General features: G+C 36.0%; 1 pseudogene; it reads right to left on the reverse strand.

Moving 5' to 3' along the window:
* Positions 1-2,034: 2,034 nt before the first annotated feature.
* The window catches only part of LOC118836702, a 57,831-nt pseudogene continuing 33,323 nt past the window's right edge, over positions 2,035-26,542 (reverse strand).

Here is a 26,542-nt window from a genome sequence, read left to right on the forward strand (position 1 = left end):
GATTCTGTTGTTCATTGCAAAGCATTATATATCATATGTCTTTTTTTACTATTTAAAACTCATCTCAATTCTATTAATCATAATATTCTTAACTAGTTAACCACATAGCTGTTTAGTTTCATCAAAAAGGAAAATGTGATACGTATTTTTTTTATGCTAAGTCAAAACAATTTTAAGTCCATGTCTAATATTGTAAGGTAATTGACTAAAAGTCACCACTGGCTAAAAGTCACCATTTAGTTAACTGATTCCAGTCCATAAAACAAACTAATAGTTATTTGTAGTACATGAAGCTTTACCAGCAGATTATACATATGCCTGAATAGATTCAATTTAGCAAAGCTGTCAATGAAGTAAACCTCTAAGGGAAATTTAATTCTTCCCCTGAGATTACCATTACTTTAACATTTGAAATTTGAAGATATGTTCAGATGTAGAAAGACTCCTCAATAAATTCAGTTGAAATTTTTTAAGTATGCAAGGGCTTACATGGGTGGCTAGTGCCATGGGATCCTGAGTTACCAGATCACAGCTGCATAACCTGGTAGGCTGGCAGTCTTAGTACCACTGCATGCTCACACAACCTGGAACATTGGTAAATGTAGAGTCCATCTGGTGATTTCCTTTTTCTCCTTGCTACTCTTGCTGACCTCTGGGTCTCCCTTCATCTCCTGATCACAAATGTGAGTGACATTCACCCATGCCCAGGGACTCAGATTTCATGGTCCTTCCTGTTGGAATTTACTTCTCCTCATTGATTGGACTGGTTATTGATGGTGTCCACAAGAGCTGGGATACTATAACACTAAATACATTTTTGACTTCAACTGTCGTCTACCACATGATGTCCTACAGCCTGATCATTCCTTCTATTTAAAGCATCAATTTCAGTGAAATGATTTGGTGCCCTACTTTATTCAAATTCCAAATTCTACACTTTGAATTTATTTAGAAAGATTAGAAAGAAATTTGGTTATAAGACATATTATAAAGTTGCTTACATTTTGGCATACATAATTAAAAAAACAGAGATTAAACTTGTCTCAATTTATCTTTGTGGCTAACAAATCTCTTCACAAATTTGAGTTTTGGGGATCTAGATATGAATGAAGGGGGCTTTTTAATAGCATAAAAAGCAGCTCAACTGAGGATTCCACAATGCCAGTATCAATATGTAAAAGCTGCCCTCAGTTGGCAGCAGTGGCTGTGCCTTGGGAGCTGGTAGCCTCAGTGAAGGCACATGAATTAACTCTAGCTGCCAAAATACTAGAGTTAGCTACAGCACAAACTGCTCCCAAGTGAAACACAAAGCACGACAGCAATCAAATTATAGGAAACTGTCCTCTATGAAGATCTTAGTTGTGAAATAAACTTAGTTGTTTACTTTGTAAAGGATACTTGTGTTCACAAACATGATAGTGACTGAGTTTTTTTTTGTTTGTTTTATTATTATGGTCATGTTTAAAAACTACTTGCATCCCATTGGGCCTCTATAATGGCTGCAGTTAATTCCTTCAAAAATTGAGTGTGGCAAATGACCTGGCATCATGTGGAATTATAAGGGACTTATCTAATATTGCTTCTCTTCTGAGCTATACTGAGGAAGATCATGCCACTAACAACAGTCTCTGAGCCACGAGGGACTTTTGGTAACTAAGGAACTCTTTCAAAGGCCCTGCCTACACCCTGCCCCCCTCTTATGTTCCAAAAAAGCCTGGGAGTGGGTACAAGATTGAAGGGAAAAGAGGCCAGGAAGCAAAGCGTCCCAACTAACGCATCACTTTCTCCTCAATCCTTTAACAATCTCACTCTATAACAAACTCATTGTGAAACATTCACCTCAAATGGCCCCATTCCCAGGGGAGTTTGGAGATGTGATTGAAATGCCAGGTTTTTTGAAAAGTAAATAGCAGTCTGCTTTAGGGTTAATCTTTTCCCTTTTATATTAATATTTTTAACAGGAATCCATTTATTTTTGAATCAAGTGAAAAAAGTAGGAATCCAGAAATCCAGCAAGTTGAACCTGAGCCATCTCTAGTAGTATTGAAAGCCAGTAGGATTGACACCCAGAAAAGCCAGTAAGAAGATACCAATTCTATCATTGCTGAAGTATTTGAAGAGGAAGAAATTTGTCCTGTCTACCTTGGGCTGTCTGTTTGGTGGATATCTGAGCTTATTGGTACTTTCTGTCTTCAAACTCTTTATTAGGCATGATTGGTGATGGCAGGTGTCAAGACTGCGTTTTCCATATATATGCACTCATCCCACTGCTACCAACTCCTCCAAAGGGTAAAGAGCTGATAGTGACATGCGTGATGACATCATTGCCAGTAATCCCATCACTGGAGGATTCCTCTATGATCAATTTAATCAGCTTATTGTGATTAGAAAACACAAATAGGGCAGGGGCTTTTCTCTCTGGTTTAGGAATTGCACTGCTTTATCTGCATTTTTCACAGGCACTATTGGAAACACAGGACCAAAAATCTGTTCTTGCATCAGCTTGGAATTGGTATTAATGTCAATAAGTATAATCTGGGATATGTGTCATGTAGCTTCATCTATCTCCCCTCCAAAAGCTCTTTTGTCCTTCAAATAAATTTGTCACCCTTTTAAAAGGACAAAAGTTGATGGACCATTCATGATCAGGAAACTTTTTGATTTCTTCACCATGGAATTATTTCAGAGTTTCCTTTATCTTCTCCACAATTTGACTCTGGAGGAACAGCTCACAGAGAATATAGTCTAGGGCTATGTAGTTTTGACCACAGTTCATATACTTCCCCCAGTTGATACATCCACAAGCAACATCAAGATCACAATCTTCATCAATGTAACATGGACTCTTATATTGTAGCTCCAGAGTCACAGGTTTCAAGTGCTTGGCAGTAGCTTCTGTGACAATCTTCCCTTTTACAGTACTTACAGTACAGAGAATATGGTCACTTCTTAGCTTCAGAAGTTCTATAGTCTCTTTAATGCCACCATTAAAAACATGGGGTAGTTCCTCATCTAAATACTGTTTGAGGATCTTGGATGTCCTTTCATTTAATTCTGATGACTTGAATATGACAGCATTTCCTGCTGCAATGGTTCCTATTAATAGCTAGATAACTAGGACAAATGGATAGTGCCATGCCCCAATAACCAAGACCACTCCAAGAGACTCTGAGTGTATATAGGCCTCATCCATAATTACCATAAGATTCTTCTTCACTGGCTCTAGGGCAACACACTCAGGAAGTTTATCCAGCACATGGTAAAGCTCCCACAAAACACTAATGACTTCTAGACTAAATGGGTTGAATTCATTCCTGTGCAGTTCAGCACCATCAGAATCTCCTTCTGGCACTCCTGCACTATCCTCTGCAGGGCACATAGCTGCTGCAGGTGGAAGGAGAGTGGCCATGGATGGCCTGTCTTCCACCACCTGGTTTATGGTGCTTCTCTGCACTAGACCAGGACCAGAGCCAAACCACAGGTGCCCAGCGATATCAGCATCAGTGTTCAGGTTGGGCTATCATATATGTCTTAACTGTTACCTTATCATACTCCTATGATTTAATCAAAATCATATACATCCCCATTGGTACTTTTCTCACTTTACTTAGTAGCTCCCACTATCATCCTCTAGTGTTTTTGAAGCCATCTATTTTACATTTTCTTCATCCTCTTTGGGCAGGAACCTTCCTTTCTGGATTCTTATAAGGCATGATAACTTGTGACAATCCTCTTGGGAAGATGAAAATATAGCCTATCTATCCCTCCAGAAAAGACATTAATCTCTTGAAAACTATTGGAGGATTTCCAATGTTTATAACAATCATCAACTACTTATGTTCACCTTTTGATTCACATTACTTGAACATATTCTGGAGAAAATTGTTCATTTTGTACTACCTGTTTTCATAATTCCAGATCATATGTTAGGTCTAATTTAACAGCACATTTGATTATCAAAATCATTACTAGTGTTTCATAGTGTACCCAGTGCTCTTGCACTTGAATCTCAGGATACCACATTTTTAGCATTCATTTTGCTTCTTTTTTTCTTCGTTTTCTTCATGAAATTAAATAACCTGATGTTTTGCTAAATAGCCAGCTATTTGTAGTCGAGAACTATGCTTCTATAAGACCTTTTTTAAAGCATAGTTAGTCAAATTAAGTTTGTTCAGCCATTAGTAATTAATAACTTATTTTTGGTCCTTAATCTTTCTATGGTGTGACTTCTGAATGCAACATATAAGAAGGGATATAGAATGTCATATTTTACCCTCAACTAAGCAATAAGCACAAGAACTAATGCAACAAAACTCGTACAAATATTCTATGAATGCTTTTGACCATTGTAGCTTAATACCTCAAAATGTAATTCACATGAACCCTGGACTTTTCTATCCCATTTAGATTTTCATTAGAATTTTAAAATTCCCAATTTAGGAAAAAAATGCATCACTCTCTGAGATTTTCTGTTTTTGTGCAGACAATCATAGGGGTTGGCAGACCAATCCCTAGACTAGGTAAGAAAGTGATACTAACAAATGAGTGAAAGATAGCTGCTCTGAGAGGGGCCCAGGGAGATTTATGGATAAATAATTAAAACTTAGGCATTCCTTGCACCAAATCCAAATTCCCATCACTTGGTTCACTAGCCATATATCTTCTTTTACTTCAAAAGAACCATTCATATCAAAGATATTTCCTTAATAAATGAGGCAGTAGTAACAATCAAAAATTATTATTTTTTGGAGGCAACCAGGGCTAAGTGACTTGCATTGGATCACACAGCTAGTAAGTGTCTGAGGCTGAATTTGAACTCATGTCTTCCTGACTCTAGGGCCAGTGTTCTATACACTGTGCAACCCAGCTCCCCACCATCCCAAATATTAAAAGGATGATTCAAACCTTAGATATGCCCTGTTTTGCCATTGCTGTTTGTTTGTTTTAGTTTTCTGAGATCGATTTATTTCTCTAGCAATATTGGTTTAAAAACTTAATCCGCTTCATTTGGTTTAGGAAATAGCTTAAGAAAGCTCTCTGATTATTAAGGTCTGTTGCTAGAAGTGAAGAATTTCCCAGAAAAATTAGTCAAGTTAATGTTGAAAGCAATAGACCCTTTATCTTGCTGGTTCAAGGAAAGGCCAATGGCTTTACTGCATGCATCTTTGGGACTGCTAATGGGTAGGCAGTAAAAAAGGCAAATATTCTAGGGAACTACACTCACTCTCCATGGCTGGAACCATTACTGATACCTACAATAAGGGCCTGGAAAGGTCAAGGAAGGATACAACCAGGTACTCCACCAGAAAGTCTTGAGCAAAATGATCTTTAAGATAAGGTAAGAAAAGGCAATCCATGGTGGTTTAGTGGGAGACTGCTCCTGAGTAATAGAATATTAAGCCATCATTGGATCTATTAATTCCATGTTTAAAGTCAGCAGCGGTTGCTTAAGGGTGAGTCAGGGCTACTATAGGATCAGACCTGCTCAGGTGATTTGGAAAGAGATCATTGACTCGGCCCAGGCACATTTCATTACAGTCATCCCTTCTAGATCACAATTTTCCCCATTGTGGTTTTGATATATTGCAATTCAGCAAAAAAAAGGTTAAATGGGAATTTTTGGTGAATTTCATGGAAGTTGCAGACATCACATGAAGGCTATCAGATGACACAGAAAAAGTTTAGAAACTCAGAAATACATAAAATATGTGTATAGTTTTGTATAATATAACCTATAACCAAATTCTTAAACCAAATTTTATAATTAGGCAATGCAAATACCCAATAAAAGACAAAGACAAATATTCAGACTTCTGTGGTACAAAGGGAGGGCCAAAAAATTTAACAGGGATTTTCCAGATCACAGGGTTCCATGCCCCTAACAGTCAGAATGTGGAAGGGATAACTGTAGTGTCTTACCACTGATGTCATAGCAACCAAGCAATGATGAGAGAGAAAACCAGGAGTTTCTAGTAAAGGAGTATCAAAACAGAGATTCACCAATCAGTCAATATTTATTGAACGTGGGGGTCATAGCCAAGATGGCACTGTGAAAGGAAGGAACTACTGCAGTTTTCTCACAAATTCTGTCAGATACGTCTAAAAACGTGAATCTGAGGAGATTTGAGAGAGTCAGAAGCCACTAATAGGCTGAGAGAGGCAGGAGTGCCAGCCATGCAGAATGGCCCCAGACCAAACCTACCTGGAACAGCAGAGGAACCTCCAGTCTGGGAGAGTACTGGGCAGGCCCAGGGCAGAAGTACCAGCTATGGCAGCAGTTGAGCCCCAGGCTTCTTAGCAAAGGACAGGAGTCTGTCATAACTACCAGAGATACCAGCGCAGAACACAGCTTCTGGCCACAGGAGCAACTACCCTGGAGGCCTCCAGCCCACACAGGGTTGAAAGGTTTGAAACTACTTCTTGAACTTCCAGGAGCCATAATAGCCAGGTAAATTGGCTCTTCCTCCATCCCTCACCCAAAGAATACTACCTCGGAAGACAGAGAGAATACAGAAGTGGGGCTTCAGTAGACATATAGTAAGAGCAGTTGGGGAGAGGGCCTTTCTTGTGGTGGCAGAAGGAGACTAGTGCAGGAAGAAACGTGTCCCAGCAGGCCTCACCTCAGCAGAACAACAAGAATAACTGAGCCCCAGGGGGGTGGAGCTAACAAACATTAACACCAGGACACCAGACTTGCCTTTGCACAGCCAGGGGAAGTGGCAGACACCAGCACAAACAATAGCTGAGACCACCCATGCTGTAGATCAGTCCTGGGGAAGAGAAAACTCCCAGCAGCCAGACCAGTCCTAACCTACACTTCATGAAACCAGAAGCTATAGCACCCAAAGCAAATGAGCAGGCCCACAGATCCCAAAGAAAGAAACTTGGGACAGAGACAGCTGAGTTCCAGAAGCAGAGATCCACTTTAGAAGCCAGGAGGAAAAAAAAACACCATGCAAAAGCACACTAAAAAGCCAAAGTCCGCTGAATCATATTATGGAGACAGGGAAGATCAAAATAACAATTCAAAGAGGACAATATGGACACTATACCCACATCTGAAACCTCAAAATGGAACATGAACTGGTCTCCAGACCAAAAAGCATTCCTGGAAGAGCTCAAGGAGGACTTTAAAAACCAAATGAGAGAGGTAAAAGAAAAAAATGAAAAAAAAATCACTTCACTAGTGAAAACAAATCTTTAAAAGGTAGAATCAGTGAAATGGTTAAGGAGAATCAGAATGTAAGTGGAGAAAATGTCTCATTGAAAAGTAAAATCAATGAAATGGAAAAGGAGATAGAGAAGATAAAGGAAGAAAACAACACAATAAAAATTAGAATTGGGCAAGTAGAAGCTAATGACTGTATGAGACATCACAAATCAGTCAAACAAAATCTAAAGAATGAAAAAAGAGAAGAAAATATAAAGTATCTGATTGGAAAAACAACTCACCTGGAAAATAGATTCTGGAGAGACAAGCCAAGAGTTATTGGCCTACAGGAAAGCCATGATAAATAAAAGAGCTTGGACAGTATCTTCCAAGAAATCATCAAGGATACCTACCCCGAGGTTCTAGAACCAGAGGGCAAAATTGTTTCTAAAGAATCCTCCAATCACCCCCTGAAAGAGATTCCAAATTGAAAACTCCAAGAAATATTATAGCCAAATTCCAGAATTACCAGGTCAAAGAGAAAATCCTGCAGGCATCTAGAAAAAAAACAATTTAAATACCATGGAACTACAATCAGGATCATGCAGGATCTTTCAGCTTCTACATTAAATGACAGGAGAAATTGGAATATGACATTCTGAAAGGCAAAGAAGCTTGGACTACAACCAAGGATCAACTATCCAACAAAATTTTTCCAGGAAATTTTCCAGGAAAATGGATGGACATTCAATGAAATAAGGGAATTGCAGACCTTCCTCAACTTCTCTCTGAACTTGATAAATGTAACCTCAAAATAAACAAGAAAGAAGTTAAGGAGGTGAATAGAATTTTAGAAAAGGCAGATACAATAGACCACTGGAGAAAACAGAATGGGGATAAAAAGGAATATACTTTTTTCTCAGTGGTACAAGGCACATACTCAGAAATTGACCATGTACTAGGGCATAAAAACCTCACAATCCAGTGCAGAAAGACAGAAGTAATCAAAGAATACTTTTCAGATCACGATGCAATAAAAATTATTTGTAATAAAGAATCATGGAAAAATACACTAAAAATTAATTGGAAACTAAATGTTCTAATTCAAAAGAGTGGGCTGAAGAACAAGTCATAGAAACAATTAATAACTTCATTCAAGAAAATGACAATAATGAGACAACATAGCAAAACTTATAGGATGCAGCAAAAGCAGTTCTTAGGGGGAGGTTTTTTATCTCTAAATGCTTACATGAATAAAACAGAGAAAAAGGAGATCAATGAATTAATGAATTGGGCATGCATCTGAAAAAACTCGAAAAAGAACAAATTGAAAATCCCCAATTAAATACCAAATTAAAAATACTGAAAATCAAAGGACAGAATACTAAAATCAAGAAAACTATTAAATTAATGAATAAAACTAAGACTTGGTTTTATGAAAAAAGTAAAATTGATTTACTTTTGATGAATTTGATAAAACAAAGAAAGAAGAAAATCAAATTATCAGTATCAAAAATGAAAAGGGTGAATTCACCTCCAACGAAGAGGAAATTCAAACAATGATTAGGAATTATTTTGCCCAATTATATACCCATATATTTGACAACCTTAGGGAAATGGATGAATATTTACAAGAAATATATATTGCTCAGGTTAACAGAAGAGGAAATAGAATACCTAAATAACTCCATGTCAGAAAAAGAAATTGAGCAAGCCATCAATGAACTCCCTAGGAAAAAATCTCCCTGGCCATATGATTTCACATGTGAATTCTATCAAACATTTAAAGAACAATTATTTCCTATACTTTATAGACTATTTGGGAAAATAGGCGAAGAAGGAGTCCTACCAAATTCTTTTTATGACACAAATATGGTACTAATACCCAAACCAGGAAGAATCAAAACAGAAAGAAAATTATAGACCAATTTCCTTATTGAATATTGATGCAAAACTTTAAATAAAATATTAGCATAAAGATTGCAGCAACTTATCAGAAGAATAATACATTATGACCAGTTAGGATTTATTCCAGGAATTCAAGGCTGATTTAGAAAAACTATTAGCATTAGGAAAAGTATCAGAATAATTGATCATATCTACAACAAAACTAGCAGAAACCATACAATCATCTCAACAGATGCAGAAAAAGCCTTTGACAAAATACAACACCCATTCCTCTTAAAAACTCTAGAAAGCATAGGAATAAATGGAGCCTTCCTTAAAATTATAAATAGCATCTACCTAAAACCATCAACAAGCATTATTTGTAATGGGGATAAGCTAGATGCGTTCCCAATAAGATCAGGGGTGAAAAACATGGACCCCAGGAAGGTTCTGAATGGGCAGAACCAACTCGATAAGGCTTTACAATTCCCTTCTTTCCACATATAGTAATCAATTAACCATTTTTGGTTTTACATTAAAAAAAATCAACAAAACAACCAAACTGCTCTTAACTGTTAAAAAAAAAGAAAACAATAAATTTCAATGAGAACAAATATATTTGTAGATCACTAAAAAAGTAAAAATAATTATTTATAAAAGGATGGGCTGTCTTACCCTAAGTACAGATACTGACAGGCAGGGTTCTGTACCTTTGGCCTCTTCCTCTACTTCCTATTTCTTCTACAAGAATGGCACTAGCTACCACTGCCTGTACAAATTCTGGTCAGCCGCATGTGACATTGAGTCTAATACTTTGGGGAGGAACACCACCACGGGCTTACATCACCACCCCATTCCCTTTTTTATTTTCATCCTTTTGCCAAGTGGGGGAAAATCTATCTCTCTCTCTCTCTCTCTCTCTCTCTCTCTCTCTCTTTCTCTCTTTCCCTCTCTCTCATCTGATCTGGGATGAGAGAGGTTAATAGAAAAACCTTGGGCCTGTTTGGCCCTTTGCTGTTTCTCTGAGCACATTTACTCAAGGTCAATCCAAAGACACAACAAACCTAAGAGTGAAACTTAAAAAAAAATTAAAAAAAAATTCACAGTAGGTTTGGACATAATTGTCATCAATATCAAATTGCTGCAAGAGATTAGCTTACAAATAGAAATTTAGTGCACCCTCTAAAAATCATGCAAAGGAGTTTACAAAACATTTCTTCATAAAAATATTTCCCTTTCTCAGAAACAGCTTATAATTTGTACCAATATTATTAGTAATTCCTAAGTACGAAATGATTTTTAAAATTTGACCACCAAACTTTTTCCACATAATTGAAGAGAAAAAAAAGAAAAATAAACATAATTTTGTCAATACTTGATTTAAGCAATAACCCAATTGTTTAGTTAACAATCTCACAAATTTCTTAAATGATAGCAAAACAACTTTAACTGAAAATCCCTTTAAATAAAGACAAAATTTGGTAATTTATGATTTCTTAAATTACAATACTTCAAAATATTATGGTACATGGTCAAATAGAATATCCTAAAGTTTCCTAACTCATTCACCATTTTTACAGTACAACTCCTAAGCTAACAACATTTAGATTATAAGAGATATCACTTTTCTGACAACACAGATGATACAGTTGTTTAACAAATTATGCAATAAAGAAAAATTTTAGAAATATGATAATACCATAAACAATTATCATCTATTTAAACTTTAAAACCAATTAATTAACATTCTGGTGGCTTTACCTTAATCAGATGTATTCCCAAATTGCCTTACACAGAGAATAATTCATCTCATTACCATTTGCATAAACTACACATTGAAGAAAATCCACATAAAATTAATGAATATGAAGCAATTATATTCAACGTAAAACAGTTTACATTCAAATAGCATTTGTTCTATGCCAAGCATTGTGCCAAGCACCTTTACAATCATGTGATCTTTGTAACATCCCTGGGAATAAATTCCACCACCATTCCCTGACTGAACAGTAAACTAAAATCAATAGAACATTCTTGGAGCAATAGAGTTGATAAATTTCTTTTTTCATTAAGATTTTTATTTTTTAATTTATAATACTCAGTTCTGCATGATCCTGAGTCCAGAGTTTCTTCCCCTCCCCTTCCCTAAGATGGCATGGAATCCGATATCTCTTCTACATATTATGTCACATTGAACTTATTTACACAAAAGTTAAGTTTTAAAGAAGAATTATTACCAATGGAAGGAATCATGAGAAAGAAGAAACAAACCAAAAAAAAAGAGAGAAAAAAACAAAAGAAAAAAGAGGAGAGCAAACAGTTTGCCTCAATCTGCATTCAGTATCCATAGTTTTTTCTCTGGATGTAGATATCTCTCTACCTCATGAATGCTTTGGAGTTGTCTTTGAACCCTGTATTGCTGAGAAGAGCTAAGTCTATCAAGGATAGTCATCACAGAATCCATATATCTGTGGTTGTGTATTATGTTCTCCTAGTTCTGCTCCTCTCACTCAGTGTTATATCATGTAGGTTTTTTTCAGGTAATTATGAAGTCTGTATCTTCCCCATTTCTTATAGAACAATAGTATTCCATTACCTTCATATACCACAACTTGTTCAGCCATTTCCCAATTGATCGGTATCCCCTTGATTTCTTTGCTCCTACAAAAAGAGCCATTATAAATATTTTTGTACATATGGGTCCTTTTCCCACTTGTGTGATTTCTTTGGGATACAATCATAGAAGTGGTAGTGCTGGGTCAAAGGGTATGCACATTTTTGTAGCCCTTTGGGCATAGTTGTAAATTGCTCTCCAGAATGACTGGATCAGTTCACAACTCCACCAGCAGTGTAACAATGTTCCAATTTTCCCACATACTCTCCAGTATTTATCATTTTCCTGTTTTGTCATTTTAGCCAATCTGACAGGAGACATGTGGTACCTAAGAGTTGTTTTGATTTTCATTTCTCTAATCAATAGTGATTTATAGCATTTTTTCATATGCCTATAGATATTTTTAATTTCTTCCTCTGAAAACTGCCTGTTTATATCCTTTGACCATTTCTCAATTGGGGAATGACTTGTATTCCTATAAATTTGGGTCAGTTGCCCATATATTTTACAGATGAGGCCTTTATCAGAGACACTAGTTGTAAAGATTTTTTCCCAGTTTCCTGCTTCCCTCCTAATCTTTGTTGCATTGGCTTCTTTTATACAAAAAACTTTTCAATTTAAAATAATCTAAATTATCCATTTTGCATTTGGTAATGCTCTCTATATCTTGTGTCATAAATTCTTTCCTTTCCCATAAATCTGATAGGTAAACTATGCCTTGCTCTACCAAATTGCTTATACAATCAGCCTTTCTTCCTAAATAATGAAACTATTTTTACTTTATTTTGGTATATGGTGTAAGATATTGGTCTATGCCCAATTTTTGCTCTACCATTTTCCAATTTTCCCATCAGTTTTTGTGAAATTGTGAATTTTTAGCCAAGAAGCTGGACTCTGGGTTTATCAAAGAGTACATCGTAATAGTCATTGACTACTATGTCTTGTGTACCTAACCTATTCCCATGATCCACAATTCTGTTTCTTAGCCAGTACCATGTAGTTTTGATGACTGCTGCTTTATAGTACAGTTTTATATCTGGTATGGCTGGGCCTCTTTCCCTAGCATTTCTTTTCATTAATTCCCTAGATATACTAGACCTCTTGTTCTTCCGGATGAACTTTGTTATTATTTTTTCCAGCTCTGTAAAATATTTTATGGTAGTTTGATGTGTATGACACTGAATAAATGAATTAATTTAGGTAAAATTGTCATTTTTATTATATTAACTAAGCCTAACCATGAGCAACTGATGATTTTCCATTTATTTAGATCTGACTTTATTTGTGTGAAGAGTGTTTCATAATTATTTTCATATAGACCCAGGTTTTGTCTTGGCAGATATACTTCCAAATATTTTATACTGCCTAAAGAAACTTTGAATGGAATTTCTGTTTCTATCTCTTGCTGTTGGGCTTTTTTCATAATGTATAAGAATGGCAAGGATTTATGTGGGTTTATTTTATATCCTGCAACTTTGCTAAGTAAATCGTCATCATGTCATCTGCAAAAAGTGATAATTTAGTTTCTTCTTTGCCTATTCTAATTTCTTCAATTTCTTTTCCTTCTCTTATTGCCACTGCTAACTTTTCTAGTACCAACTGGAATAGTAGGGGTGATAATGGACATCGTCATTTCACCTCTGATCTTATTGCGCATGCATCTGGCTCATCCCCATTACAAATAATGCTTTTTGATGGTTTTAGGTAGATGCTATTTAAATTTTTTTTTAAAGGTGTTTTATTTATTTTTAGTTTACCACACACGGCTCCACACAGTTTTGAGTTCCAGCTTTTCTCCCCTCCCTCCCCCCTCCCTCCCCAAGACGGCATGAAGTCTCATATAACTGTCATGTATAACTTCGCATTGAATCAATTTATGCTCCAGTCAAGTCGTGGAGAAGAATTTTGACCAATGGAATGAATCATGAGAAAGAAGAAACAGAACCAAAAAAAAAAAAACAAAACAAACACGAAAAAAAAAATACAACCCAAAAACAAAAACTAAAGACAAGCAGAAAAGGCTTCATGCCGTCTTGGGGAGGGAGGGGGGAGGGAGGGGAGAAAAACTGGAACTCAAAACTATGTAGAACCGTGTGTGGTAAACTAAAAATAAATAAAGGAAAAAAAAAATTTTAAGGATGGATCCATTTATTCCTATGCTTTCTAGTGTTTGTAATAGGAATGGGTGTTGTATTTTATCAAAGGCTTTTTCTGCATCTCTTGAGATGATCATATGGTTTCTGCTAGTTTTGTTGTTGATATGATCAATTATGCTGTTAGTTTTTCAAATATTGAACCAGCCTTCCATTCCTGGAATAAATCCTTTCTGGTCTGAGTGTATTATTCTCATGATAATTTCCTGCAGTGTTTTTTTTTTATTTAATTATTTATTTATTTTTATTATTTTATTTAAAATTTTTGCACCAACATTCATTAGGGAAATTGGTCCATAATTTTCTTTCTCTTTTTTGACTCTCCCTGGTTTAGGTATTAGTACCATATTTGTGTCATAAAAAGAATTTGGTAGGACTCCTTCACCTATTTTCCCCAATACTCTATAAAGTATAGGAATTAATTGTTCTTTAAATGTTTGACAAAATTCACAAGTAAAACCATCTGACCATGGAGATTTTTTTCCTAGGGAGCTCATTGTTGGCTTGCTCAACTTCTTTTTATGAGATGAGGTTATTTAGGAATTTTACTTCCTCTTCTGTTAACATGGACAATTTATAGTTTTGTAGATGTTCATCCATATCCCTAAGGTTGTCAAATTTATGGGCATACAATTGGGCAAAATAATCCCTAATTATTGTTTTAATTTCCTCTTCATTGGAGATGTATTCACCCTTTTCATTTTTGTTACTGGTAACATGATTTTCTTTCTTTTTTTTTTAATTGAATTGACCAAACGTTTATCAATTTCACTGTTTTTTTTCATAAAACCAGCTCTTTGTTTTATTTATTAATTCAATAGTTTTCTTGGTTTCAATTTTATTAATCTCTCCTTTGATTTTCAGTATTTCTAATTTGGTATTTAATTGGGGATTTTCAATTTGTTCTTTTTCTAGCTTTTTCAGTTGTATGCTCAATTCATTGATCTCCTTTTACTCTATTTTATTCATGTAGGCATTTAGAGATATAAAGCTTCCTCTTAGAACTGATTTTGCTGCATCCCAGAAGTTTTGGTATGTTGTCTCATTATTGTCATTCTCTTGAATTAAGTTATTAATTGTTTCTGTGATGTGTTCTTTGGCCCACTTTTTCTCTAGAATTAGGTTGCATAGTTTCCAATTAATTTTCAGCTTATTTTTCAATATTTCTTTGTTACAAGTAATTTTTATTGCATTGTGATCTGAAAAGGATGCTTTGACTACTTCTGCCTTTCTGTGTTGGATTGTGAGGTTTTTATGCGTTGTTACATGGTCCATTTTTGAGTATGTGCCATGTATCACTGAGAAAAAAATATACTCCTTTTCATTTCCATTCAACTTTCTCCAGAGGTCTGTCATATCTGCCTTTTCTAAAATTCTATTCACCTCCTTAACTTCTTTCTTTTTTATTTTGAGGTTAGATTTATCGAGTTCAGAGAGCGGGAGGTTGAGGTCTCCCATTAGTATAGTTTTGCTGTCTATTTCTTCCAGTATCTCCCTTAACCTCTTCTCTAAGAATCTGTATGCCATACCACTTGGTGCATATATGTTAAGCAATGATATTGCTTCATTGTTTACATTGCCTTTTAGCAGGATGTAGTATCCTTCCCTATCTCCTTTAATTAGATCTATCTTTGCTTTTGCTTTGTCTGAGATTAGGATTACTACCCCTGCTTTTTTTTTCTTTTTTTACTTTCCGTGAAGCACCATATATGCTACCCCAGCCTTTTAGCTTTACACTGTGTGTATCCCCCTGTTTCAAATGTGTTTCTTGTAAACAGTATATTGTAGAATTATGGTTCTTATCCACTCTGCTATCTGCTTCCATTTTATGGGAGAGTTCATCCCATTCCAATTCACAGTTATGATTACTGTCTTTGCCTTTTTCTCCATCCTGTTTCCCCCTGTTTATGCTTTTATTTCTCCCTTTCCCCTTCCACTCAACAAAGTTTTGCTTTTCACCATCGCCTTTCTCAGTTTATCCTCCCTCTTAATTCCCCTCCCTTATCTCACCATTTTCCAATTGCTACTTCCTCCCTCCCTTCTGACCACCACCTTACCTTTTTTCCCCTTTCCCCTCCTATTGCCTGTGGGAAAAGTTAGATTTCTGTACTTATCAAGGTATGTTATTCCCTTCTTTAACCAAATCCAATGAAAGTAAAGCTCAAATACTGCTCTTCTCCCTCCCTTCTATCCCTCTACTACAATATGTTTTTGTGTCTCTTCATGTGATATTATTTACCCATTTCTACTACCTCCTTACCTCATCACCTAGAACCATCCCTTTATATCTTTTAATTTTTTTATCATAATATTGGTTATTTTATACTGATATCCACAGTTTATAAATATCCCTTTCAATTGTTGTAATGAGTATACTGTCTCAAGATTGACATGCACACACATACACATACCCATATATATATATATTTGAAATATATTTAAAATAAAATAATCCTACATAAGTATGTAATTAATTAGCCTTATTGATTAACTAGGGGATTTGTTTTTCCTCCCCATTTACCTTTTCATGTCTCTCTTGAGTTTCGTGTTCAGAGATGAAACTTTCCATTGAGCTCTGGCCTTTTCATCAGGAAGGTCTGGAGTTCCATTATTTCATTGAATGTCCATCTCCTTGCCTGGAAAATTATGCTCCATTTTGCTGAGTAATTGATCCTTGGTAGTAGTCCAAGGTCTTTTGCCGTTTGGAATATATTCCAATTTCTCCTGTGTTTTAATGTAGAAGTTGAAAGGTCCTGTGTGATCCTGACTGTAGTTCTGTGATATTTGAATTGTTTCTTTCTAGCTGCTTGCAGGAATTTATCATTGACCTGGTCGTTCTGGAATTTGGCTATAATATTTCTTGGAGTTTTCAATTTGGGATCTTTTCCAGGGGGTGACGGATTGTTCTGATGACAATTTTACCCTCTGGTTCTAGGACCTCTGCGAAATTTTCCTTAAGGATTTAATGGAACATACTGTACAGACTCTTTTTTTTCATCATAGCTCTCAGGTAGACCAACAATTCTTAGATTGTCTCTCCTGGATCTATTTTCCAGGTTGGTTGTTTTTCCAGTGAGATATTTCTCATTTTCTTCTATTGTTTTCATGTTTTAGATTTTGTTTGACTGATTCTTGATGTCTCATAGTCATTAGCTTCTACTTGTCCAATTCTAATATTTAATGTTTTGTTTTCTTCCTTTATCTTCTCTATCTCCTTCTCCATTTGATTAATATTACTTTTCAATGAGACCTTTTCTCAAATTATATTCTGATTTTCCTTAACCAATTCCCTGATTTTACCTTTTAAAGTTTTGTTTTCCTCACTAATTTTTTTTCCATTTTTAATTTTACCTCCCTAATTTAGTTTTTAAAATCCTCCTTGAGCTCTACCAGTACTGTTTTTGGGTCTGGAGACTAGTTCACTTTCCTTTTTGAGGTTTCATACGTGGGTGTAGTGCCCATGCTGTCCTCTTCTCAATTGGTATTTTGATCATCCCTGTCTCCATAATATGAATCTAATGTCTTTGAAAGCTTCTTGCTATTCTTTTTCATGGTGTTTTTTCCTCCTGGTTTCTGAAGTGGGTCTCTGCCCCTGGAGCTTAGGGGGCTCTGTCCCAAGTTTCTTGTGTTAGGATCTAGCTTTATGTGTTTTGGCCTTTGGTTTTGTGATGTGTGGGGGAGGGGTGGTCTGACTGCTGGGGTATCACCTCTTCCCCAGTACTGTTCTACAGAATAGTTGGTCTCAGCTCTTGTCTGTCCTGGTGTCTACCACTTCCCCTCTCTGTGCCAAGCCAAGTCTTCATTCTGGCATTGATGTTTTTAGCTTCACCTCCTGGGACTCAGTTACTCTTGCTGTTCTGCTGAGGTGGGACCTGCTGGGACACCTCTCTTCCTGCACTAGTCTCCTTCTGCCACCACAAGAAAGGCTCTCTCCCCAACTTCTCTTACTATATGTCTACTGAAGCCCCACTTCTGTATAAAGGAAGAAAACAAATAGCAGGTGGGACCTGCTGGGACACCTCTCTTCCTGCACTAGTCTCCTTCTCCCCCTCTTCTCTTGCTACTGAAGCCCTGCTTCTGACTCCTCTGTTTCTCAGGTTTTATTCTCTGGGTCTATTCAGGGAGGGATATGAGATGTTTTACCTGGCCATCATGGCTCCTGGAAGTTCAAGAAGGTGAGTTTCAAACCTTTAGACTGTGGTTTGGAGGGCTCTGGGTTAGCTGCTCCCCTGTTCACAGGCTCTGCACTCCAACAGACTCCTGTCCTGGACTGAGAGACCTGGGGCTCCATCGTAGCCGTATCTGGTACTTCCACCCTGGGCCTGTTCCTGCTCTGCAATTTCACTCTCCCAGCACTCTCCCAGACCAGCATGATGGCTGGATTTCTGTCCTGTTCATGGCTGGTTTGGTCTGGTGCCAATCCATCTCCTGGTGCTCCTACCACTCTCAGTCTACCAGTGGCTTCTAACTCTCACAGATCTGCTCAGATTCACTTTTTTAGACATATCTGACAGAATTTGTGAGAGAGCTACGGTAGTTCCCTCCTTTCACAACACCTTCCAAGGCACACCATCTTAGGTACTACTTTAGGGAATATTTGGCTTTTCTTTCTTTTTCCCTATCTTCCTCCCTTCCTTTCTTGTTTTCCTTTCTTTGGGGGGGGATTAGTTTATTTTTTTCAACATTATATTGAATATTACCTAGGAACCTCAAACATTAATGTTATTTTTCCCCTAGTTCAGAAAGGTAAATCATTCCTTCCATGGCTGTGGAGGAAAATTATTATTCCCTACACAATTTTTTTCAGGAGTGAGAAAATTAATAGAGAATAGAACAATATTTTCATGTCTAAAGCCATGAAGATTTTCTACATCTGTGAATGTCATATCTTAGCAGTGTATCAGACAATTGGACTGATTGAGTGTTCAAGGTAATTAATTTACATCTAGATTGGAACTTAGGAACAGAAAATTGATTTTATATGAAGCTAGTCTTAGATTGTCACATGAATTATTAGCTCAAAGTAACATCACACCTTTCTAGGAGATAGAATGGAATTTTAAAGTTAAAGAGAGCCCAAAACCTAGCAAAAATGAACATCCACCAAATTTAACTAAGAGCTGAAGGTATAATGGGGGCAAAAAAGCATCTGTACCGATTAGATTGTATCAGAGAAGGTTGAGATTAACAAAAAAAGTCCATTCAACTTGGCAGATAACAGACTAAACTTCCTAAGTGCTAAATTCATGAATTTGTATATAAAGGGTATCCTGTTCTTCTCTTGTGGAATATTATTGTCTCTGAGAGCAGTAACCATCTCACTTAGAGTGTCTGAGGTAAATTTTCTTTTTTTATTAATTTTAATTGTTTTTCATTTAACAATTATTTTATTATTTACTATTTTAGTTTTCAACATTGATTTTCACAAAATTTTGAGTTACAAATTTTCCCACCATTTCTACCCTCCGCCCCACTCCAAGTTGGCATATATTCTGATTGTCTCATTCCCCAGTCAACCCTCCCTTCTGTCACCCCATTCCCCCCCTCATTCCCTTGTCCCTTACTTTCTTGTAGGGCAAGATAGATTTCAATGCCCCATTGCCTGTCTATCTTATTACTCAGTTGCATACAAAACCAACTTTTTTTGAGCATCTGCTTTTAAAACTTTGAGTTCCAAACTCTCTTCCCTCTTCCCTTCCCACCCACCCTCCCTAAGAAAGCAAACAATTCAACATAGGCCACACATGTATCATTATGTAAAACCCTTCCACAAAATCATGTTGTGAAAGACTAACTATATTTCCCTCCATCCTATCCTGTCCCCCTTTATTCAATTTTCTCACCTTGATTCTGTCCCTTTTCAAAAGGGATTGCTTTTGATTACCTCCTCCCCATCTTCCCTCCCTTCTGTCATCACCCCTATTTTATCTCCTTCCCCCTACTTTCCTGTGGGGTAAGATACCCAATTGAGTGTGTATGTTATTGCCTTCTCACATCAAATCTGATGAGAGCAAGATTCACTCATTTCCCCTCACCTGCCCCCTCTTCTCTTCCAAAAGGACTGCTTTTTCTTGCCACTTTTATGTGAGATAATTTACCCCATTCTGTCTCTCCCTTTCTCCCTGTCTCAAAATATTCCTCTCCAACGCCTTAATTTTATTTTCAGATATCATCCCTTCATATTCAACTCACCCCGAACCCTCTGTCTATATATTTGTGTATTGCCTTCAACTACCCTAATCCTGAGAAAGGTCTCATGAACTACACACATCATCATTCCATGTAGGAATGTCAACAAATCCGTTCAACTTTAGTAAAGTCCTTTGCGACAAGTCAATTTTATGTACCATTTGTGGAAAAAAACTTCATGGTAATATAAAATAAACAGTTAACAGATGGTTAGGTTTTTATGTTTTTGGACACTTAGCATCAACCTTGTGGTATAAGCATAACAAAAGTCAGCAATAGGCATTGAATCCAAAAATGATTAGGAAAGAAATCATTCCCATTGATAAGTCCAGGAATTTTGGTGGTTGGGGTTTGCAGTAAGGGAGAGATAAAAGAGAAGATGAGAATTTGGTAAAATGTGTCCTAATGTGAATTTAAATAGAACATGATTAGTCTTCTTTCTCTTCACTGCTTTGTTTATCACACTCTACTGCCTTTCATATGATAATAAAATGGGGATATAGTAGGAATATGCTGCTGGATTATCAGGTATACTTGAAGCCCAACATTTTTTTGGATGAAAAGTTTTGTGAGAAATTAGCTCTATAGTGTTAATAGCTATGGCACATATAATTAAATTGATGGTGGAGAATTTAGTAATTAGTTTGATAGTAAGGAAATTGGCCACCTTAGTGATAATAGAATTAATCTTCCATAACATTATAGAAAATGTAGGTGGAAGCTCAGCTAAAAATTGGATATAAGCCCTGCTAGCTAGTGAGACTCGTACAGAACACTTTATCTTTGTCATTTACTGACCTAATGGATTCTGGTAAGTGATAAAGAAAGAACTTTCTGAGTGATGAGTATTAAAAGAGAACATTTGGGAAAAGTCTCTGAGGAAAGTTTGGGAGATCAGTTCTCATAGGTTGATAAAAGGTCTAGTGGAAATAGTGTTTTTCTTGGACTCAATAAGAACAGAGTTCAAATTCTGTCTCAGACTCACCCTTGGTTAGTGACTTATGCTTCCTGAGTCTTAGCTTATTTATCTATAAAATGAAAACAATAATAGCACCTAACTTACAAAGTTGTTGTGAGAATCCAATGAAATAATACTTGTAAAAACAAAGAAGTTAGAACAGTGCCTGGCACACAGTAGATACTATATAAATGCTCATAAATGTTTATTCTCTCCCTTCTCCCCCACCAAGAGTTTTGGTGAGAATTAAAGTCCTTTGTAAACATTTAATTGCTTTGTAAATTAGCAGCAGCAGCAGCAGCAGCGACAGTGGCAGTGGTAGTAGTAGTAGTAGTAGTAGTAGTAACAGTAGACAAAGATGCTATTACTGTAAAGAAGAAGATACTGTCCATTGGCCAATATGAGAGAACAAAAATGTCCTGAAAATTCAAACCTCAAATCAAGGTATAACAACAATGCTACTTGCTGCTGCTATGGCTGTGTAAGACCAACAACACCAGCACATAGTAGGGCTGCTAGCACAGGATCTTTGATCAGCTTTTCTAAGAAAAGAAAACTTTAGAGGTTTACAATCTCACTTTAATTAAACATTTATATATATATACACATATATGTATTCCTACATACACACACACATACATATATATATTCATACACACACACACATACACACACACACACACACTCACACACACACACACACACACACACACACACACACACACATACTTCAGGGGAAAATGTCAGCACCCTGAAATTCAGAGGGAATGCAAACATGAATTACGGAGACAATATATATATATATATATATATATATATATATATATATATATATATATATATATATATATATATATATATATATATATATGTATATATATATAGATAGATAGATAGATAGATAGATAGATAGATAGATAGATAGATATAGATATAGATATAGATATCAACAGACAGGTTTCTGTTTGACCATAGCATACACAGTTAGCAGAGAGAGAGAAGCTCCAACATCTGGGTTTTCACAGCCGGGGTGTGGGGGGAGGTTCCTTGAAGTTACCCAAAGTCTTCAAACCAACACTATTCAAATGAGTGTACCCCCAAAAGTAAAACGCCAACCTCTGAGCTCATATACCCTGTTCGAGGCCCTGGGGGCTCAGAGTCAACTTAGCAAAAGGGGTGTGGGAAGGATCTTTAATCACTAGCACCACATCATATACATTGTTTCCAATCAATGACTCTTGATTCAAACAAAGACAAGATTCATTAAAGGCACTTGATTGCCTTACCAATCAAAAAGATTACATCAAATCAAATCAAATCAAAGAGAAAACAGTAAAAAAAAAATCCCAGCCTTCTTATCATTACACAAGGCTCTGCAGAGAGCTATAAGCCTGCTCTGAGAGAAGGAAAAGATACATTTTAAAATAAGATTTCTGTTTTAACAGTAGGTAAAAATGAAATCATTTGGGATTCCCAAGAGCAAGTCCAGACATAGGTATTTTCAACAAATGCAGACATGCCCAAGGACCCCAAAGAAGCTATTAGCAGTGGCATACCGCAAGGACTCCCCACAGTAGTGGAAATGGCTACTTAGTCCACATTCCCAAAATTTGACAAGGAAGACTAGATATTATGCTCTTAGCAGTGGAAGAGTAAAGAAAAAAAAATCAGTATATTGAATCTACAACAGCCTTGTGTTCTCTAATATCTTCTATGCAATATTTTCCTTCAGCAAGAGGATACCATACAAATTATTTGTGAATTCTGGGATATATGTGCATGCATATGTGTATACATGCATATATATGTATGTACACATACATTCATTCACACATATAAAAAGCATGTATGGATTTGTGCATTCAGAAACTTCATTTGAAGTACTACTAAATAATAAGTCCAGCTCTGGATGAAAACAATTTTGAATTTAGAGTCAAAGAAATGATTTCAAAGCCCTTTACTTTCACTTTCGATTTCTGTGACCTTGGACCTTGTTTGGTTTTCATAGGCCTCATTTGTAAAATGTTTACATTGCAAATGCCCTTGAGTCCCCACCATATTTCTAATCTTATATTTAAGATAAAAGTGTTGATGATATTATTTCTGAGATAAAATATATCTAAAATATAAGATATATATATATATATATATGAATGTGCCATGAGAAAATATGAATGTACGGAATACAGAGAATCATGGGATAATATATGAACTAATTCTAAGTTAAATAAGCAAAACCACGGAAATAGCATACACACTGAAAACAATAATGGAAATTAAAATATAAACAACAAATTAATAGACCTCATTACTATAATATTTGATAATCATAATTAATATTATTAATTGCAACATAAGATTTTTAAGAGCAGTTTTTTGTTCATTTTTATTTGGTGCTAATCATTACTGTCTAGCATAGTGCCTAGAACACAGTATGTGCTTAATAAAGGCTCATCGATTGGGTAAAAGATACACTGATCAAGCTTGGCATTGTAGAAGACAGGAGAAAATATATTTCCCTCCCTTCTTTTCAGGAAGACTTTTGATGTACGTATTTGCATACACTACCAAATTGTTATGTTGGCTAATTTTGGTCCTATTCCCCCACTCTTTTAAATTCTTATTATTTTTTTTTTTTACAAAGGATAGTTCTCTTGGAAGGGAAGTAGGTATGGATATATTTGGAAATGAAAGTGTTATAGAAGCAAACATATCAATAATTATTTTAAAATTAAAAAAAAGCCACGATGCACTATAAAATTTACTTTGACAAAACCAAGTAAATTCTAGTAGAAAAGACAAGAATGCTTATGGACACTGATGCCCTAATACACTTCAGTCATATTCTTTTCTATTCCAAGAGATTGCTCTGGACAATACTATCATCACTTAGCACTGTGGTGATAGTGAAGCTAGATTAGTGAAATGTGATACCTAATCTCTTGCCCTTTCCATTTGATGTTGAAGAGGACTTATTTCCGCTAATGAAAAAGAAATTTTGTTTCCATTGTCATCAAGTTATATTTCAACAATAGGGGTATTTCTACTTTGTGTCAGCAGCAATCTGACAGAAAGTTATATCCTCTTCAGTTGTTTGTCTTGTATTTTTGAGGAGAATGAATGACATCATGGGGTGATGTCTTGTCTAGTGCATGAATTTCATTTCAGTGGGGCAGAGTTGCACAAAGTTATCACCTTCATTCTCTCCTCCAGTTATCAAAGTCCAGTGGCAAGATAAAAGATAAAGTGAAATGCTCATTGAGGAAATACTATTTATTAACCAGGAGATATTTAGTTATCCTTTATAAAATTATTACTGTTGTATGTAAGTGATGTTATGTTTACCATGCTGGAAAATAAAGACTTTCAATGAAATAGAGCACTTTCAAGCATTCTTGATTAAAAGACCAGAACTCAATAGAAAATTCGACTTTCAAATACAAGAATCAAGAGAAGCATGAAAAGGTGAACAGAAAAGAGAAATAACAAGGGATTTACTAAAGTCGAACTGTTTACATTCCTACACAGAAAGATGATATTTGTACCTCATGAGACCTTTCTCAGTTTTAGGGTAGTTGAAGGGAATACATACATACATACATACATACATACATACATACATATACATGTATGTGTGTGTGTGTGTATATACATGCATATATATACACAAAGATATAGATATAGATATAAATATAGATATAGATATATAGACTGATGGTACAGGGTGAGTTGAATATGAAGGGGTGATATCTTAAAAAATAAAACTAAGGTGAAAGAGGAATACATTGGGAGAAGGAGAAAGGGAGAGATCGAATGGGGTAAATTATCTCACATAAAGAGACAAGAAAAAGCTGTTACAATGGAGGGGAAGAGGGAGTAGCTGAAAGGAATTGCGTGAACCGAGTCTTCATTGGATTTGGCTTAAGGAGGGAATAACATACACACTCAATTGGGTATCTTACCCTAAAGGAAAGCAGGGAGGGAGGAGATAAGAAGGCAGTGATGATAAAAGGGAGGGCAGATTGTGGGTGGAAGTAGTCAAAAGCAAACACTTTTGAAAAGGGACATAGTTAAAGGAGAAAATTGAATAAAGGGGGACAGGTTAGGATGGAGGGAAATATAGTTAGTCTTTCACAATATGACTATTAATGAAGGGTTTTGCATAATGATACATGTATGATCCATAGTGAATTGCTTGCCTTCTCAAGGAGGGTGGGTGGGGAAGGAAGAAGGAAGAGCATCTGGAACTCAAAGGCCTAAAAACAAATGTTAAAACATTGTTTCTACATGCACCTGGGAAATAGGATATACAGGCAGTGGGGTATAGAAATCTAAGTTGCCCTACAAGAAAATAAGGGGAAAGGAGATAAGGGGAAGGGGGAGGAGGGTGATAGAAGGGAAGGCAGACTGAGAGAAAGGTCAATTAGAATACATGCCATCTTGGGGTGGTGGGAGCATAGAGATGGGGAGAAAAATTGTAAATCAAAATCTTGTGTGGAAATGAATGTTGAAAACTTAAAATAAATTTTAAGAATCTAAAAATAGAATAACTGACTTTTCACAATTTTTCTGTCTCCATTAGCATTTCGTTCCTTCTGTAGGTTTCATTTTTGTCATGAGTCTTTTGACTTATTAAATGCAATTATTATAAAATTTTTAAAATCTTTATATAGTACTTATACTTCTAAACTAACTGTGCTTCTTCAAAGAATTCATTATTTAACAACTGTAGGAATCCTGGTAGGGCTATTCACTTAATTGTATTGATGGAATCAATCAGTAGAAGCTGCAACCAAGCTGAGAGGAAAAATTATAGGAACTGAATAGAAAGCAATTTTGGATTGTTGAAATATTTGGGTTCTTGGATAAAGAATTATAGATTAGAAATAGAACTTTATAGTTCTCCACTCTGGATCATTAAAGCTTCATAATAGTTTTGTAAAAATTATAATAAATTAGACCTTATGATTTTTAAATTTCCGGATATGAGGGTATTAGTATCATGTATGACATGTCCAAGAAGACATTGATCTATTTTAATTATGTTAAAATCTATAGTCAAAGTAAATGACAATTACTCTCAATCTGGAAAAATGTATTATTTCTGTCCCAAGTTCAAATCCCTCACAGAAGCAAAGGACTAGCCCAAACAATGACAGTGTAACCAGCACTCCTCATGTGAGGCTAGCCAAAAATCCACAGAACTCAAATAAAACCTTACAAAGCAGAGTTGATCTTGCCTTGGTGACTCTAGATCTGTTTTCCAAAAAAAATGAACCAAAAAAGTTTTTTGGATTTTTCTTGTTAAAAATCCTGAACACTGCGCTTATTTTTCTATAGGGATAACTCAGCCACCAGGGAGAACCAATCTTGGTGGGATGGCTGTGTTTCCACAATCCAGCTAGCAGCTTCTGTGGGGGTGCAAGATCCACCCACAGCCAGCACCCGGAAAGCTGCCAACAGCACAGGTTCTTTTGATCTGCTTAACTAGGGAAAGCAAGGTGAAGAGGTTGACAAGCTTACTTTAATTCAGCATACAAATATAATTCACTTAGTTCAGAGGAAAAAAGCCAGCACCCTGAACTTCAGAA

The sequence above is a fragment of the Trichosurus vulpecula genome, chromosome 1 (genome assembly GCF_011100635.1).
Source record: "Trichosurus vulpecula isolate mTriVul1 chromosome 1, mTriVul1.pri, whole genome shotgun sequence".
NCBI classification, from domain to species: Eukaryota; Metazoa; Chordata; class Mammalia; order Diprotodontia; family Phalangeridae; genus Trichosurus; species Trichosurus vulpecula.